Source organism: Ambystoma mexicanum, chromosome 1p (assembly GCF_040938575.1).
Source record: "Ambystoma mexicanum isolate Mex_15411 chromosome 1p, UKY_AmexF1_1, whole genome shotgun sequence".
In the NCBI taxonomy this organism is placed as follows: Eukaryota; Metazoa; Chordata; class Amphibia; order Caudata; family Ambystomatidae; genus Ambystoma; species Ambystoma mexicanum.
Genome location: NC_090921.1, coordinates 558,591,613 through 558,606,131, shown reverse-complemented (window position 1 = coordinate 558,606,131; position 14,519 = coordinate 558,591,613).

Below are 14,519 nucleotides of genomic sequence, written 5' to 3'. Positions count from 1 at the left end.
GGAAGAAGAAATGAGGTTAAAGATAGATGATCTCAAAAATCGGGAAAGAAGAAATAATGTCAGGATACTCGGCTTGAAAGAACAGGAGAGAGACATCAAGGCAAGTTGAATAGAAAGTACAAGCACTCATCCACCAAATTTTCGCACCGGAAGGCGGCAAACTGGTACAGTTGGAGAGGGCACACAGAGGTGGCAAGCCTTATGGGAACGGCCCCCGCTCCATTGTGGGGAAGTTCCTCAGCTATAGAGACAGGCAGGAGATCCTCAACAGAGCTAAACAACTAAAGGAAATCGAATTTGAAGGATCCAAAGTCTCAGTGTATCAGGGCCTTTCAAATTTCACACTAGCAAGGAGGAGAGGCTGCAGACCACGTACGACCTGGATGAGGGAAAGGGGGATCCGTTATAGATGGGGTTACCCTTTCTCGCTGGAATTTGAGGCCGAGGGTGTGGAATACAGGTTGACATCCATCGAAGAAGCGGAACAGGCCTTGAAGCACCTTACGTTCGGATTGGAGCTACAAGTGAGGGAACCGCGTGGCCCGTGGGGCCCAGACTCACAGGACTTGAGTACTCACCCAGCCCCTGGTCAACAGAAAAGAAGGAGTGCTCAGACGGGGAGGAAATTCAGGCGGCTTAATGACTCTTCACCGAGAAAAGAACTGGCAGCTCAGGTGGAGAAGTGAGTCTGAAATGGAAGTATCAGTCGGTCTGACCGCCTTCACAAAGGAAGACGGAACCTGGGCAAGTGCGCAGGTAAACATGTATTGATAGCTGGAGGGAGGCAACTCTAGCCTTGTCAAAGTGGCCCCCGGTGAGGGAGGGGGCATCTCACATTTGAATGTTAGTTCCTCCTTTCAGGAGAGATTTTTGTTTGGGGAAGTTGACAGGTTTAATGTTCAGTTTAATGGGTATACTATCACTAAAGAGAACAGTATGAACACTTTGGTTGATGTCACCCGGGGAGAAATGATGAGAAGCCAGGAGAAGGCACTTATCTTCCGATGCAAGAGAAGGTACAGGATAAGTAAGCTTAGCTATGGGGGATGAAATGACGAAGGTAGGCCTGAGGGTTGGCACCCTTAATGTGAAAGGGTTAAACTCTCCGACCAAAAGATCGCTGGTGCTTAGAGAGTTTAAGAAGGCCTTCCTGGACTTCCTTTTCTTGGCGGAGACCAGGCTGGTGTGCGGAAAGGAGCGGGAGTTGAAGGGAGGTGGGGTGGGTAGGACATACTGGGCATCTGGAACAGTTAAAAAGGGAGGGGTGGGAATACTTATCCACAAACATTGCCGAATCCAGGGGTGTGTATCCAATAGCTTGCTGGCGGGTGTTGTGTGGGGGTCTAGTTGTTGGGCAACGTGAGTGCCGTGACTGTGTCATGACGCTCACATGCTCCTTTAATAAAAGGGGTTCTGCTGGCGCTGCGAGGGCAGAGCAGCAGAGCCCCAGGAAGTGGCAACTCGTGTCTGTGTTTCTGTGTGTGTGGGCCTGCCACGTGGACGTGGCCTATTGTGTGTTGCAGCCCGAGTGTCCTCGGAGCCGCGGCTGAGGCAACTCGGGGTGACACGCTCACATTGAGAGTCTTGCGCCTGGTGATACCGGGCGCCGTAGGGTGCTCCCCTACGCACGGTTTGCCGGCTGGTACCCGGTGCACCTCTCGTGTCGGGTGTTCCCGACACCATCGGTGGGCTGCCCTGGAGACCGGAGGCAGCCCACAACACTGGCGACGAAGTCACGCCTGCCGCTTGGTGTTTGTGGTGGGCAGGAGAAACGACCCGCGCACACGGCCGCAGTTGGCGGCCGTGTGGAAGAGCCGGCGTGGTCTGCTGAGGCTGGCCCTGTGTGTCGCGGCATCGGCCGTGTGTGGAAGGAGCGGTGGGTGGTCCTGGTGCCCACGCGCCCCCCTGTGTCTCCAGGAGACTCCGGCACCTGTCCCCTGGCCCGGCGGTGCGCTGCATTAAGGCGCGTGTGAGGTGGGGAGGAGCGAAGAGGCCGCGTGTGCGGTCGTGTTCGGCAGCCGGGGCCCCTGGATGCACATCGGTCAGTGGGCGCCCGGTGCCGAGGCCTTTCACTTCCATCCCTGAAAAGGGGAGTTTTCATCTGCGGCGCAGGCCAGCGAACAATGTATTGCCGGTGGGACGGCGTGTCGATGCCCCGACACACAACAAAGGAGGTGGGCGGGGCCTGTGGGGCTCGTGCCGAGTGAGGTCACCGTGTGGGCCTGGGGAGGCAGACGCAGTCACGCTGCCGTCTGCAGTTGAAGCGGCAGCCAGGGGGCCGGCAGCCTATGGTCGGATGGGCTGCTGAAAAGGTTTTAAAGCATTAAAACTCACCGGGGGTGCTTTGGACTCGGACCGTGGTGCGGCCGGAAGGGGGCATGCCCTCCACTCGGGAGGACTGCCTAACAAAGGAAAAGGGGCGGGGCCATCTCTCTGTCTCTCGTGTTGAGGGAGGGAAGCAGACCCCCTAGCCCAGGCCGCCGCAGGGAAGAGCCTGGTTACGCCAAACAGGGAGGCCCATCAAAGGCCGGGCCCAAGAAAGAAAATACACCTTGGTTACCAGAAGGGGCCTCAAGATTCACAAGGCGGCCCAGCAAAAAGGGGAAAATTGGACAGTATCTCCTCCTGCTGTTCGGAGCGGTGTTAAACCCGAGGGTTGCGGCTCCACTTGGAGTGCTCGTGCGCCCCTGGGCAGGAAGAACGGCGGGCACCTAGCAGCAACGGTGACTGCATTTGGCATTCCCAGCGGCTGCCAGCATGTCGGACGACGGAGTATGTCGGGGTCAGCTGGCACCAATACCCCATTTCGATATCCTGGGGGCGCCTGCAAGTCTGGGGTCCCGGTGGGCGGCCTGGATAGAGAACCTGGAGCTATACTTCGCTGCGGTGGAGATCAAGGATGCAGCTAAGCGCCCGACGCTCCTGTACTCCGCCGGACTGGCTGTTCAGAGGTTGTTTAGGACACTAAGGCCAGCGGATGAGTCCTACGGCGCTGCCATCACGGCCCTGAATGGGTACTTCCGACCCATGGTCAACCGGGACTACGAACGGTTCAGAATGAGGTGTGCCAGACAGGAAGAAGGGGGGAGCCTCGATGCATTTCACGGCAAGTTGCTTGGCATTGCACTGTCCTGCGATCTGGGAAACTTCGAGGAAGACGAGGTCAGAGCGCAGATCATCTATGGCTGCAGCTCCACCAAACTGCGCAAGCAGGTTCTGAGGGACCCAGCGCTGACCCTCGATCGAATACTGTAGCTTGGCCGGGCCCAGGAACTGGCAGAGGTGCAGGCCTCGGCCATGGATTCCTCTAGACACCACCTAAAGATGGAGGTCCCCACGCAGCGAGTGAAGGTTGAGGAGGTGGCGGCTGTCGGCAGGTGGCCAGGAGGAAGAGTGATGAGGAGGAGAGACTGACCGAAGAGAGACCCCAATGCCACAATATGTCATCAGTGTGGGTGGGATCTGCCCCACCCACAGGACTGCCCGGCGATGGGACAAATCTGTGGAAGGTGCGGGAAAGGAGGCCATTTCGCACGAGTGTGTCTCGCTCCAGCCCCAGCCGGCATGGCGGGGGCAACAGGGGGGAGTGAGGTGAAGGGGAGAAGGACCCCCAAGGTGGCGGCGGTCCAGGTGGCGGAGAGTCCCCGAGAAGCACCGTATGATATGGGGGAGGAGTACGAAGAGAACATATTCTTCTCGTCCTGCAGTGGCGCCGAGGGCCAGTTTGATCCCGGGATTTTCTGAGTGGGAGGACCCCGGCATAGGGCACCATGGTGTGGGGACTGGAACACACCTGTTTTGTTTTGCGGTGTCAAAAATGTTTGGGTTGGAGTAGCGGTTAGGTGGTGGGCGGACTGGAAGGCACCAAGTGTTTCAGTAGAGGTTAGGTGGTGCGCGGACTGGAATGCACCAAATGTTTGTGGTGGGTTTTGTTTGATTTTGTTTGGTTGCCGGCTGATACCCGGTGCACCTCTCGTGTCGGGTGTTCCCGACACCATCGGTGGGCTGCCCCGGAGACCGGAGGCAGCCCACAACAGAGGGCAGACTTCTGATAGTTGAGGGATAACTGGATGGGGCACGAGTTCTGCTGGTAGCAATATATGCCCCCAATCAGGGGCAAGAGACGTTTATAAGGGAAGCGTTAGATAGAGTGCAGGCACGGAATGCCGACCTATATATAGTGGGCGGGGATTTCAATGCCTGGGCAAATGAAGCGTGGGACAGAAAGTCCTGGGAGGGACGAGCGGAAGGGGGGGAAGACAGATGGGGACACCTGGGGCGAACAATGGAAAGATATGCGTTGATAGACGTGTGGCGGCAGAAACATCCAAGAGAAGAGGGGTATACATTTTACTCAAACCCACATAAAACGTATACGAGAATAGATTATATCCTGTTGAACAGGGAGCAGGGCTCGAGGCTGGTGGAAAGTACCATAAGACCGATAAGCTGGTCAGACCATGATATGATGATGTGTACCATTGAAATCTCAGGGTTGTATAGGCCAAGAGGCATGTGGCGCTGTAATGATATGCTCTGGAACGATCCCTGGTTCGCTGAGCACCTGGAAAGGGGTATAGAGGAGTACTTTGAACAGATTGACACAGGGGAAGTGAGTGTGGAGACGGTATGGGATGCGGACAAGGCCACCTGTAGGGGCATATTGATTAGGGAGGGAGCGAGGAAAAAACGGGAGAGGGGTTTGAGAGAGGTACGATTCCGAAGGTAAATAGTAGAAGCGGAAGAGAGGCTGCACAGGGGGAAGGGGAACATAGAAGGGCTTGAAGAAGAGGTCAAAGCAAATAGGGCAGAACTGAGGGCCCTGGATATGGGAGCAACATTATGGAAATTGAGATATTTAAAGCAGAAATACTATGAAAAGGGGGACTGCCTTCTGGCAGCTAGACTTCGAGCCCAGAGGGGAGACAAATGGGTTACGAAACTGAAAGGCCCTGAAGCGGGAGAGGGGGATAGGTGCACACCGAGTGATATAGCGGAAGGGTTTGCAAGGTACTATACAACGCTTTATACTACTGAGGTGGGGGAAGAGAGGGATGAGGTGGAGAAATATTTAGGTGAAGTGGAGATGACTCAGCTCACGCCCCAAGAGGTAGAGCATCTGGATAGCCTGATTACTGAGGAGGAGGTCCAGAACGCTATATCCCGCCTTCCTAACGGCAAAGCCCCGGGTGAAGATGGGTACACAATAGGATTTTTAAAAAAATTCTCATCAACCCTGACGCAACATCTGGTCAAATTGTACAATCGTATTTTGGAAACAGGGAAGGCCCCAGCATCATTTAGTAAGGCTCTAATCACAGTCCTTCCCAAAGAAAACCGGGACCCGGTCCTTAGCTTCTTGTATCGCCCAATTTCCCTCCTGAATGTGGATGAAAAGATCTTTACCCGCATTTTGGCAACAAGATTTGAAGAGAAGCTGCCGCGCCGTGTGCACCCCGACCAGATGGGATTTGTCGCAGGCAGACAGGGGCCGGATGCGATTAGGAAAACCATTGATTTAATGGAACATGTGGGGGAGCACCCAGGGAAATATGTGCTTCTCAGCTTAGATGCTGAGAAGGCATTCGATAGAGTTGAGTGGGCCTTTCTTTTTGAGGTGGTGTGGAAAATAGTGGTAGGGGAGAGGATGTGTAAAGCAATCAGGGCGATCTATGCAGGCCCCACTGCCAGGGTGGTAGTAAATGGGGTCACATTGTGTGAATTCGAGTTGATGAGAGGCACCAGGCAAGCTTGTCCACTTTCCCCTTTGTTGCTTGCCTTAGCGATGGAGCCCTTAGGGGACAGGATAAGGCGGGATAAGGGAATAGTGGGAATTGAGGTGGGGCAGCAGATGTATAAAATTAGTATGTATGCAGATGACATTCTCATGTATCTCTCAGATGCGGGCAGCTCCTCACAAAGAGCGCTTCAGGTTATAAGGGAGTACGGGGCGGTCTCAGGCTTTAAGGTGAATATTGACAAGTTGGTCCTCCTTCCCCTGGGAGAGGGCACACCTGGGCAGCTGTTGAGGTGGGCAGCGTTGGGAATACCAGTGAGAGGGATTGTATAAAGTATTTAGGGGTGAAGATACCGTGGAGATTGGACAGAATCTATGAGTGCAACTCCCCCCCCTCTTACATAGATTAGGAACTGAAATGGAAAAGTGGGAAAAACTTACGATATCTTGGCTTGGGCGACTAAATGCGCTAAAAATGGTGATTCTCCCCCGCATACTATTTTTATACCAGGCGCTGCCAATAGATATTCCAGGGGCACATTTTGACAAGCTAAGAAAGTAGACGCTTAGGTTCCTCTGGCAAGGGGGTAAGCAGAGGGTAGCTTACAAACTGCTAATCCAGCCGAAGGAGAAGGGAGGGGTAGGACTACCTGAAATGAGGACCTATTATTGGGCTGCCCAGTTTCGAACCCTAGTTCCTCACTTACGAATGGTTAAAGATAAGCAGTGGGTGGGGATAGAGAACTACCGGTTCCGCCCGGTGACCCTTGGAGAATGGTTATGGGCACCAAAGAAAGCAATGCCGAGGGGTATCTATAAGCATCAGGTCCTAGGCACGTTATTGGGGTTGTGGAGAGAGAACAGAGAAATGAGAGGGGTTACGACATGGCCGTCCCCAATGAGCCATATATGAGCGCCACCCATAAGGGATGCAATTCCAGATCATGGATGCTTCCAGGATTGGTTTGAGGCGGGGCTGGAGAGAGTAGGCCAGGTCCTCAAGAATGGAGAGTTTTTGGGCATACTGGATTTGAAGACAGTGCTGGGGATAGGCAAGCTATCTGTCTTTAAATACCTGCGAGGGGGCATTAAAATCTAAAGTGTGGAAGGAGAAATTGCAGAGGGATTTGACCCGCACGGAAAAGGTGCTGGATGCGGCTGTGGGCACCAGAGGCCTCATCTCACGGCTGTACCAGGCACTTCTGGAGGTGAAAGGGGAGGACATAACTCTGCTTAAAAGGAAGTGGGAAAAAGATATGGGTAGGGAGATGGACCAGGAACAGTGGCAAGCCCTCTGCCTTAATGCACACCGAACGTCAATAGCATGCCAGTATAAACTGCATGGACTCAAGTTGTTATATAGGTGGCAGTGGGACCCTGCAAGGTTGAGCAAGATGTACCCGGGGCGGACCCCCACTGTTGGAGGGGGTGCGGACAAGTAGCAGACTATTGGCATGTATGGTGGAGCTGCATCAAGGTGCAGCAGTATTGGAGGTGAGTGCTCGGGTGGATAAGGGATTTGGATGGGGAAGAAAGAGAGTTGGACCCACTATTGATATTGTTTGGAACTGAAACGAGAGGGGAAACTTGGAGGAGACTCCCACATATGCCGCACTACCTCCTGCTGGCGGCAAGGGCCTGCCTGGTGAGTGGATGGAAAAGGGACAGCCTCCCAAGTGAAAAAGAATGGGCGATCAGAGCACTGGATCTATATAGGATGGAAGAGCTAACCAGGCTGTTACACAACCGACCGCCTACCAGGGCATTGGAGTGGGCACCATTCCTGGAGAAATATGACCCAGAACACTCGCATTCTGTAGAAATGAATTAATAAACATGAGGCAAATTGTTATGAACCGGGATAGGAGAGATGCTACCTCAATTTAAGGAGAATACGCTTGATGGGATGTTCTGCTAGAAAGAGGTTCAAAAGAAGCTCGCAGTGGGAAGACATTTGAGTGCCGCCCTTGGGTCCCATGTACGGTGGGCTATAATATGGGAGATGGAAATTGAAACTCCATGGAGACAAACAGAGTGTTTATTTGAGTATAGCTGGTATACTATTTGGGTTGGGGGGGAAGGGTTGGTTGCTGGTTGGGAGTGGGGTGAAAAGTTCAAAAAGCTTCTTGGTATCAGAAATGTAACCTCCTGTATTATGCCTTATATGCACTGATGCCAATAAAATTTGAATTTGAAAAAAAAAAATGTAATGCCAGCATAAGAATACATGTCAAAAATAGTTGCACAATGTAGGCCAGACATGTAATAACACTTATCATGTTTGCTGTAGCCTTGATGATGCACAATAAAAAATGCCATGCCACAGTAAGACATACCTAGACTTGCTGAACCAAAATGCCAATCTAACCATGTAATAATACTTATCATGCATACTTTATCATAGATACCTAGAAAAGTATACAATGCCACAGTAAGGACTGGCTGCACCCAAATGCCAGTCTAGTCAGGTATTTACACTTAACATGATTGCTTTAACATGATTGCTTTATCAGAGATACCCAGCACAAAATGTCAAGCAACAATAAGAAATGTTTAGACTGGCTGTATAAAAATGCCAGTGTAGCCACTAATAACACATATCATGCCTGCTTTATCATGGATGCCCAGTGTGTTTTAGCAAACTGCCTTCCTGCGCCACCCTCCCCACACATCCCCTCTCCCTCCCACTCTCCTCCTTCAACTTCCAAAATCAGTTTCATAGCCAAGCCTTACCTCTACATCCCTATTACTCGTCCCAGTAATTATGCATGAGGCAAGGCACCGCATAGGCAAGTACTGGGACGAGGAAGAGTAGGCCTAGGAGTAATGAAGATTACTGGTAAGTAATCCAGCCATTTAACACAAGCACATACATTCACAAACCATACTCATGCTTATTTACACGTGTACCCATTCTCCATTCCCTCACACCCAGCCACCCATACATCATGCACTCACACACATTACATCATACAACATATACACATGTATACGCACAAGCACACAAAAACAAACACACACACATCCTTGCACGCCCACACGCACGTGCACACACACACACATCCTGTGTGGGTGGGTCCTCAGATTTAAGAAATAATTTCAATAGGGATGTCATGCCCTGCCAGGAGGTTGGACATGGCCTTTAACGCCCACCAGCCTGAGCCAAAGCAGGCCCGAGAGAAGCAAGGGCCTACCTTGGGTTGTGGGCTGTTAAAGACAATATCCACACGACTAGCAGGGCATGAAAGTCATTCACACCCCGGGGGTTCGCCTGGGTTGGGAATGGCTTTCACAATTTTCCATCGGGAAATCTGCGCTGCTAGAGCAACTGATCATCCGATGAAAAATGGAGAAAACAAACAGAAAAAAAGATGCCCACCGCCATACTGGAAGAAGAAGAAGAAGAAGAAGGCATAGCTCTCAACTCACACGCTTTTGGCGGGTGTCACCCGCCTTGTAAACAGCTGACTCACCCGCCAAGCCACCTTCACGCCCATTCGTTTCAATGGGCCTCTAACCCGCCAAAAAAACCGGGTGTTTTCACCCGCCTTTGCAACATAAATGGTTGAGAGCTATGAGAAGGAATAAGTCCCTTTTCCATGTCTATGGTAATGGCCAGTGGGAAGAAGAAGAAGAAGACCAGAGCGGAATGCACCAGTCCACAGGGAAGTGGAGAAGGAGGGGCGGGGGTGGTCAACAGCCTCTCCCTGTTGCAGCCCTGCAATGAAAATAGGGAGGACCGGGGCCTCGGGTGGCTGGGACAGCAGACGGGATTGTGGATTCTCGCCCACTGTTCCAGCCACCAGATTGGCTGAGCGCCCTTCCCCTGGATGTAAATATTAAATGGGTGGATATGAAATAATTAAAAAGACGACAGAGAAACTAGGGGAGGATAATGAGTCATGGAGGTAAGGTAATCATTTGAGGTAGAAAATCAAATGAGAAGTTGGGTTGTGAAGGTAATAATGGAGAAAACAGCAGGTTTAGTACATCGGGCATTCGACGAATCATCGGCCATTCGGCGAATGCCCCAAGTGCTGGCCTGACAAGCTAGTGTTGGCCTTTCTTAGATCAGTGTTGTTCTAAGACACACACACCCGCCCCGTCCCTCCGCACCCCGCATAGCATTTAATACCAACTGCAGACCAATGCAAAACACAGTATGCTATATTGCTAAACATTAATTAATTATATTTGTTCATGCCAGCAACACATTAATATAGAACTCGGGTGCTCAGAATATGTAATGTTTGTCCAAGATCACAAGTATTAACTGCAATGATTCCCTCCCCAAGGCTTCAACGTTCATAGAAATTCTGCGCTGAGATTTTGAAAACAAAGAAGGAGCTTGAAGTAAGCAGTGATGTTTAAATATGTGTGAGCAGTCTGACAGCACATACCTTAATTTCCGCCTGTTTATTTTGAAGGGGCTCAAATCCCAACAGATCATAAGAAAGGTCTTTCCTTTTAGGGCTGTCCTTCACTCCTGCTTGCTTGGTGCCTTGCCAGAGAAGCCCACTGGCCTTGTTTAAGCAGCATTGCATGCAGGGAAATCTTAAAGCAGCACAATCTGCTGTGTTTTTGTACCACATGTGGAGGGGTTTGAAGCCACCCCTATCCATTGCCTGCCGATGGATTCTGTATTGCTGTTCCTTCGTGCGTTGTCGAACAAAAGTCCTTTATTGCACGTAGCAGGCCTTTAAATGCTGGGTCTGTGCGGTATGATTATGCCTCTGTATTGGGCCATTTGCATAGTCATGCGTCACTGTGTCTTCTGCTGTGATGCCCAATTGTCCTTGGAAAGCGGGGCAGGGGCACCCTGGCATTCACAGTTCCTCCACTGGCCTGGAGGCCCACTAACAGGGGACAAATGTGTGACATTCAGGCTAAGGCCTCCCATTCCTATGTTATCGACCATAACGACTTTGCTTGACAAACAGAGGTGGCATCTACATGGGAATCTTGCAAGAGTTGAAGCCAAGCCTATGGTCACCTGCCATGCTCTGTTTCCCGCCAGCCTCACCCCTCATCCCTTTTCCATTTTCATTACGAGCAGCAACCCAGTCAAGCCAGCACCAACAGAGTGGTTTTGGGGTGCTCGGAAGGCGTGTGTGGTGTGCATGCACGGGTGGATTAACCATAGTACAAACCCCTCTCCCCCTTAATAATACGTTTATTTTTCAACAGCAATCAATTTCGGTCCACTTGGTTCATGTACTTTTGATCAAATTCGAACAATAACACATACATTTTTATGAACATATTAACAAGTGTGTGAGGGTTAGGGGTTGGGGTTGTAGCCAGACAGTTTAAAGTTGGTTTCGTTGGGTAACTCGTAAAAAAATCAAACAGATCAAAGTCACGATAGTGAACAGAATAATTTCCGATTGCATTTTCATGATGTCTTTACCCACAATATATTGTAGTTTAAAAACATGTTCATGCTGACCGTGTCCATACATATCCGTGCTGGTTGAACCAGTATATGCCAGTATTCTGATATAAGAACCTATTCATGTTTGCTTTATTTATTTATGTATTTATTGGTTAATTATAATGCCCCTATACAGCACAAGGCGTTTCAAGGCGCATCAAGACAAGGGAGGGGGAAGAGGGGAGAAAAAAACAAAAAGATAACGATCCTACTAGGTCTTGACACATTTGGATCATGCAAGTGCAGTAACAAGAATGCAGAGGATGGCAGTGGGAGGGTTGGGAAGGCGGGGGCACAGGGAAGAGGACAAACAATAGCGATCCTACTAGGCCATGAGATCATTCGGAGCATGCAAGTGCAGTAATAGAAAAGAAGGGTGAGGAGGGGAGGTGAAGGTTAGGGCGGCACAGGGAAGAAGACAAACAACGTTCCTACTAGGTCGTGAGACAAATCAGATTGTGCAAGTGCATTAACAGAAAGAAAGGAGATGAAGGGAGAAGGGGAGATGAAGGATGAGGGGGCACAGGGAAAAGACAAACAAAATCGTTCCTACTAGACCGTGCGGCAATTCGGAGTGTACACGTGCAGTAACAGAAAGAGGGGACAGGGGGAAGAGAAGGAGTGAAGGAAGGGATGAACAGGGAAGAGGACAAACAATAACGTTCCTACAAGGTCGTGAGACGATTCGGAGCGTGCAAGTGCTGTAACAGAATGATGGGAGAGGGGGGGAGAGGAGGAGTGCAGGACCGGTGAAAAAGTGCACTTGAGAAAGTACAAGAGTGTGCGTGAGGACTAACAAGAGGGAGCCAGTGACAAGGAAAGACTGCAGAATAAACCAGATTCGGCTTTCCTAGAGAAAGGCAGAAAAGCCTAATTTTCAAACAGACCACAAATGCAAAACACCCAGATTCGACTTTCCTAGAAAGAGGGAGAAATCCCTCATTTTCAAACACACCACAATGCATAACACCCAGAATCGACTTTCCTAGAGGGAAGGAGAAAAGCCTAATTTTCAAACGTACCACAAATGGAAAACACCAAAAATTGACTATTCTGGAGAAAGGGAAAAAACAAGTGAAAATAGTAGTAATGAGAGGAGGGACGGTTGAATAGGGAACAGTGATGGCTGTTGCCCCTACCTACACCTTTATTACTATGTCAGTCGCTGCTGGTTGACGACTGCATGCATGCTCCACTAGCAAACACAGGCAAGCATAGTCTGGAGCTGCTACTGTAGGAGCTACCCTTTGCCGCAGGGGATACCCGGACAGTGGGGCTGCCCTGGGGACTGTCCTAATGAGGAAGACTGCAGCCAATGGGGGGAGGGCAACAGGCAACATAGGGGTGGGAGCAGAAGGGGGAGAAAGCGCAAGGAGCATGGCACACAAAAGGACAAAACAACTAAAAAGGATGAAATTATTCTAAGAATGGGTCTTGGGCACAGGACAATAAATGGGCAGAACAAGCAAAAAGGACAAAAATAAACATAGAAGGGGTTGGTGGTCACAGGAAATTAAAATGGACAAAACAAGCAAAAGGGATTACATTAAATTTAGAAGGGGTCAGGGGATACAAGGGTACAAAGGAGGAGCTAGGGGTCACACTCACATAATGGGCCTCATTACAACTCAGGCGTTAAGGGTTAACTCCACCGTTAACCCTTAACGCCTGATTCTGATTTTAACGCCTGCTTTTAGCAGGCGTTAAAATCCATGGCGCTAACCTGCCATGGTGCTAATTACGCCGCCGTAATTTACGGCGGCGTAATTAGCGCCTTCCCCACTCCCATTATGCCCTAAGGGGCAAAAATGTGAATGGGGAAGGGAAAATGGGAAATGGGGATTTACCGCCCCACTCACCTTGGAATGGGGCGGTAAATCCGCCATCCACCATGGTGTAAACGGAGTTTACACCATGGTGGTAAAGTTGGTGCACTTAGCACCAAGGTTGTAATGAGGCCCAATGTCCGTTATGATACTACTAGAAATCATGTCCACACTGGGTCTGCCAATATATGGCAGTATCCTCACATAAAAAATATACTCCAGTTGGCTTGCAGTTAAAAATGCTATGTCACAGTACGAAAACATGTCTAAATAGGCTGTACCAAAATGTCAGTCTAGTTACGTAATAACGCACCATGCTTGCTTTATTATAGAGGCCCAGTACAAAATGCCACCTTATGGGAAGAAATAGCTGGACTAGCTGCACCAAAAAGCCAGTCTAGCTAGGCAGTAACACTTTTCATACTTGCTTCATCAAAGACGCCCAGTAAAAAATGTCATGCCACAGTATGAATTGATGGGCCTGGCTGCACCAAAATGCCAGTCTAACCATGCAATAAAACTTATCATGCTTGCTTTATTATCGATGCCTAGTAAAACAAATGCCATGGCACAGGAAGAAATTAATAGACTGGCTGCACAAAAATGCCAGTCTACCCACGTAATAACACCATTCTTTACTTGTCTAAGATGGTGAGAAAAATGATGTCATCACAGCATCATTTTTTACTCTGCATCTTTTTATTATTATTAGGTTATTTATTGACTGCAGACCTAGCTTCGGGAAGCAACGTAGCGCTTCACAATCATAGGGGGAAGAATAAGGTTAGGGAGTATACAAACACGGGAGTGGGGATCTACAACATGGAAGGGAACGCAATAGTCAGCAATGGATCTGCAAGTAACCAGGGGAGGGAACAGTGGAGATCAGATCACCCAATCTCAGGTAAGGTGGCAAGTGGATGGTTTATGGACCTAATTGTTAGGGAGGAGCCATTCCTTGAATAGGAGTGTCTTCAGTTCCTTCCTGAACTGTAGAAGCAAGAAGGTGAGTTGGATGTTGATGGGGAGGAGGTTCCAGATTCTTGGGATGGGGACAGAGAAGGCCTGTCATCTGGCTTTTTTCCTTCCTGCATCAGCAGATTTCAACTCTGCACATGTCTTTACTTCTGGTGGATTGTAGGCCTCCAGAAATGCTGACTTTATCAATGAGGTAGCTTGGGGACTTCAGGCTGACAGACTTGTAGATGATACACCAGGATTTGAAAATGATACAGGCTTGCAGCTGGAGCCATTGCAGTTCAATGAGGGTTGGGTGATGTGGTCGAATTTACTTAGTCTGAAGAGATGTGCTGCAGCATGCAGAACACATGTCAGGGGAGCCTGTGAAGGAGAGAAAGTTGGTACCAACCCGGATATGTCTTCCTTTCTATGCTATGTGCTGTTTGAAGAAAAGGTGTCAGTAAATGTCGAACCCAAGGGACCTGGGGCAGATGTCCAGCTGGGGTGTGAAGCCTTTGAGGTACATAGCAGAGAGCCAGGCATGGATGTCTGGGTGTTCGGT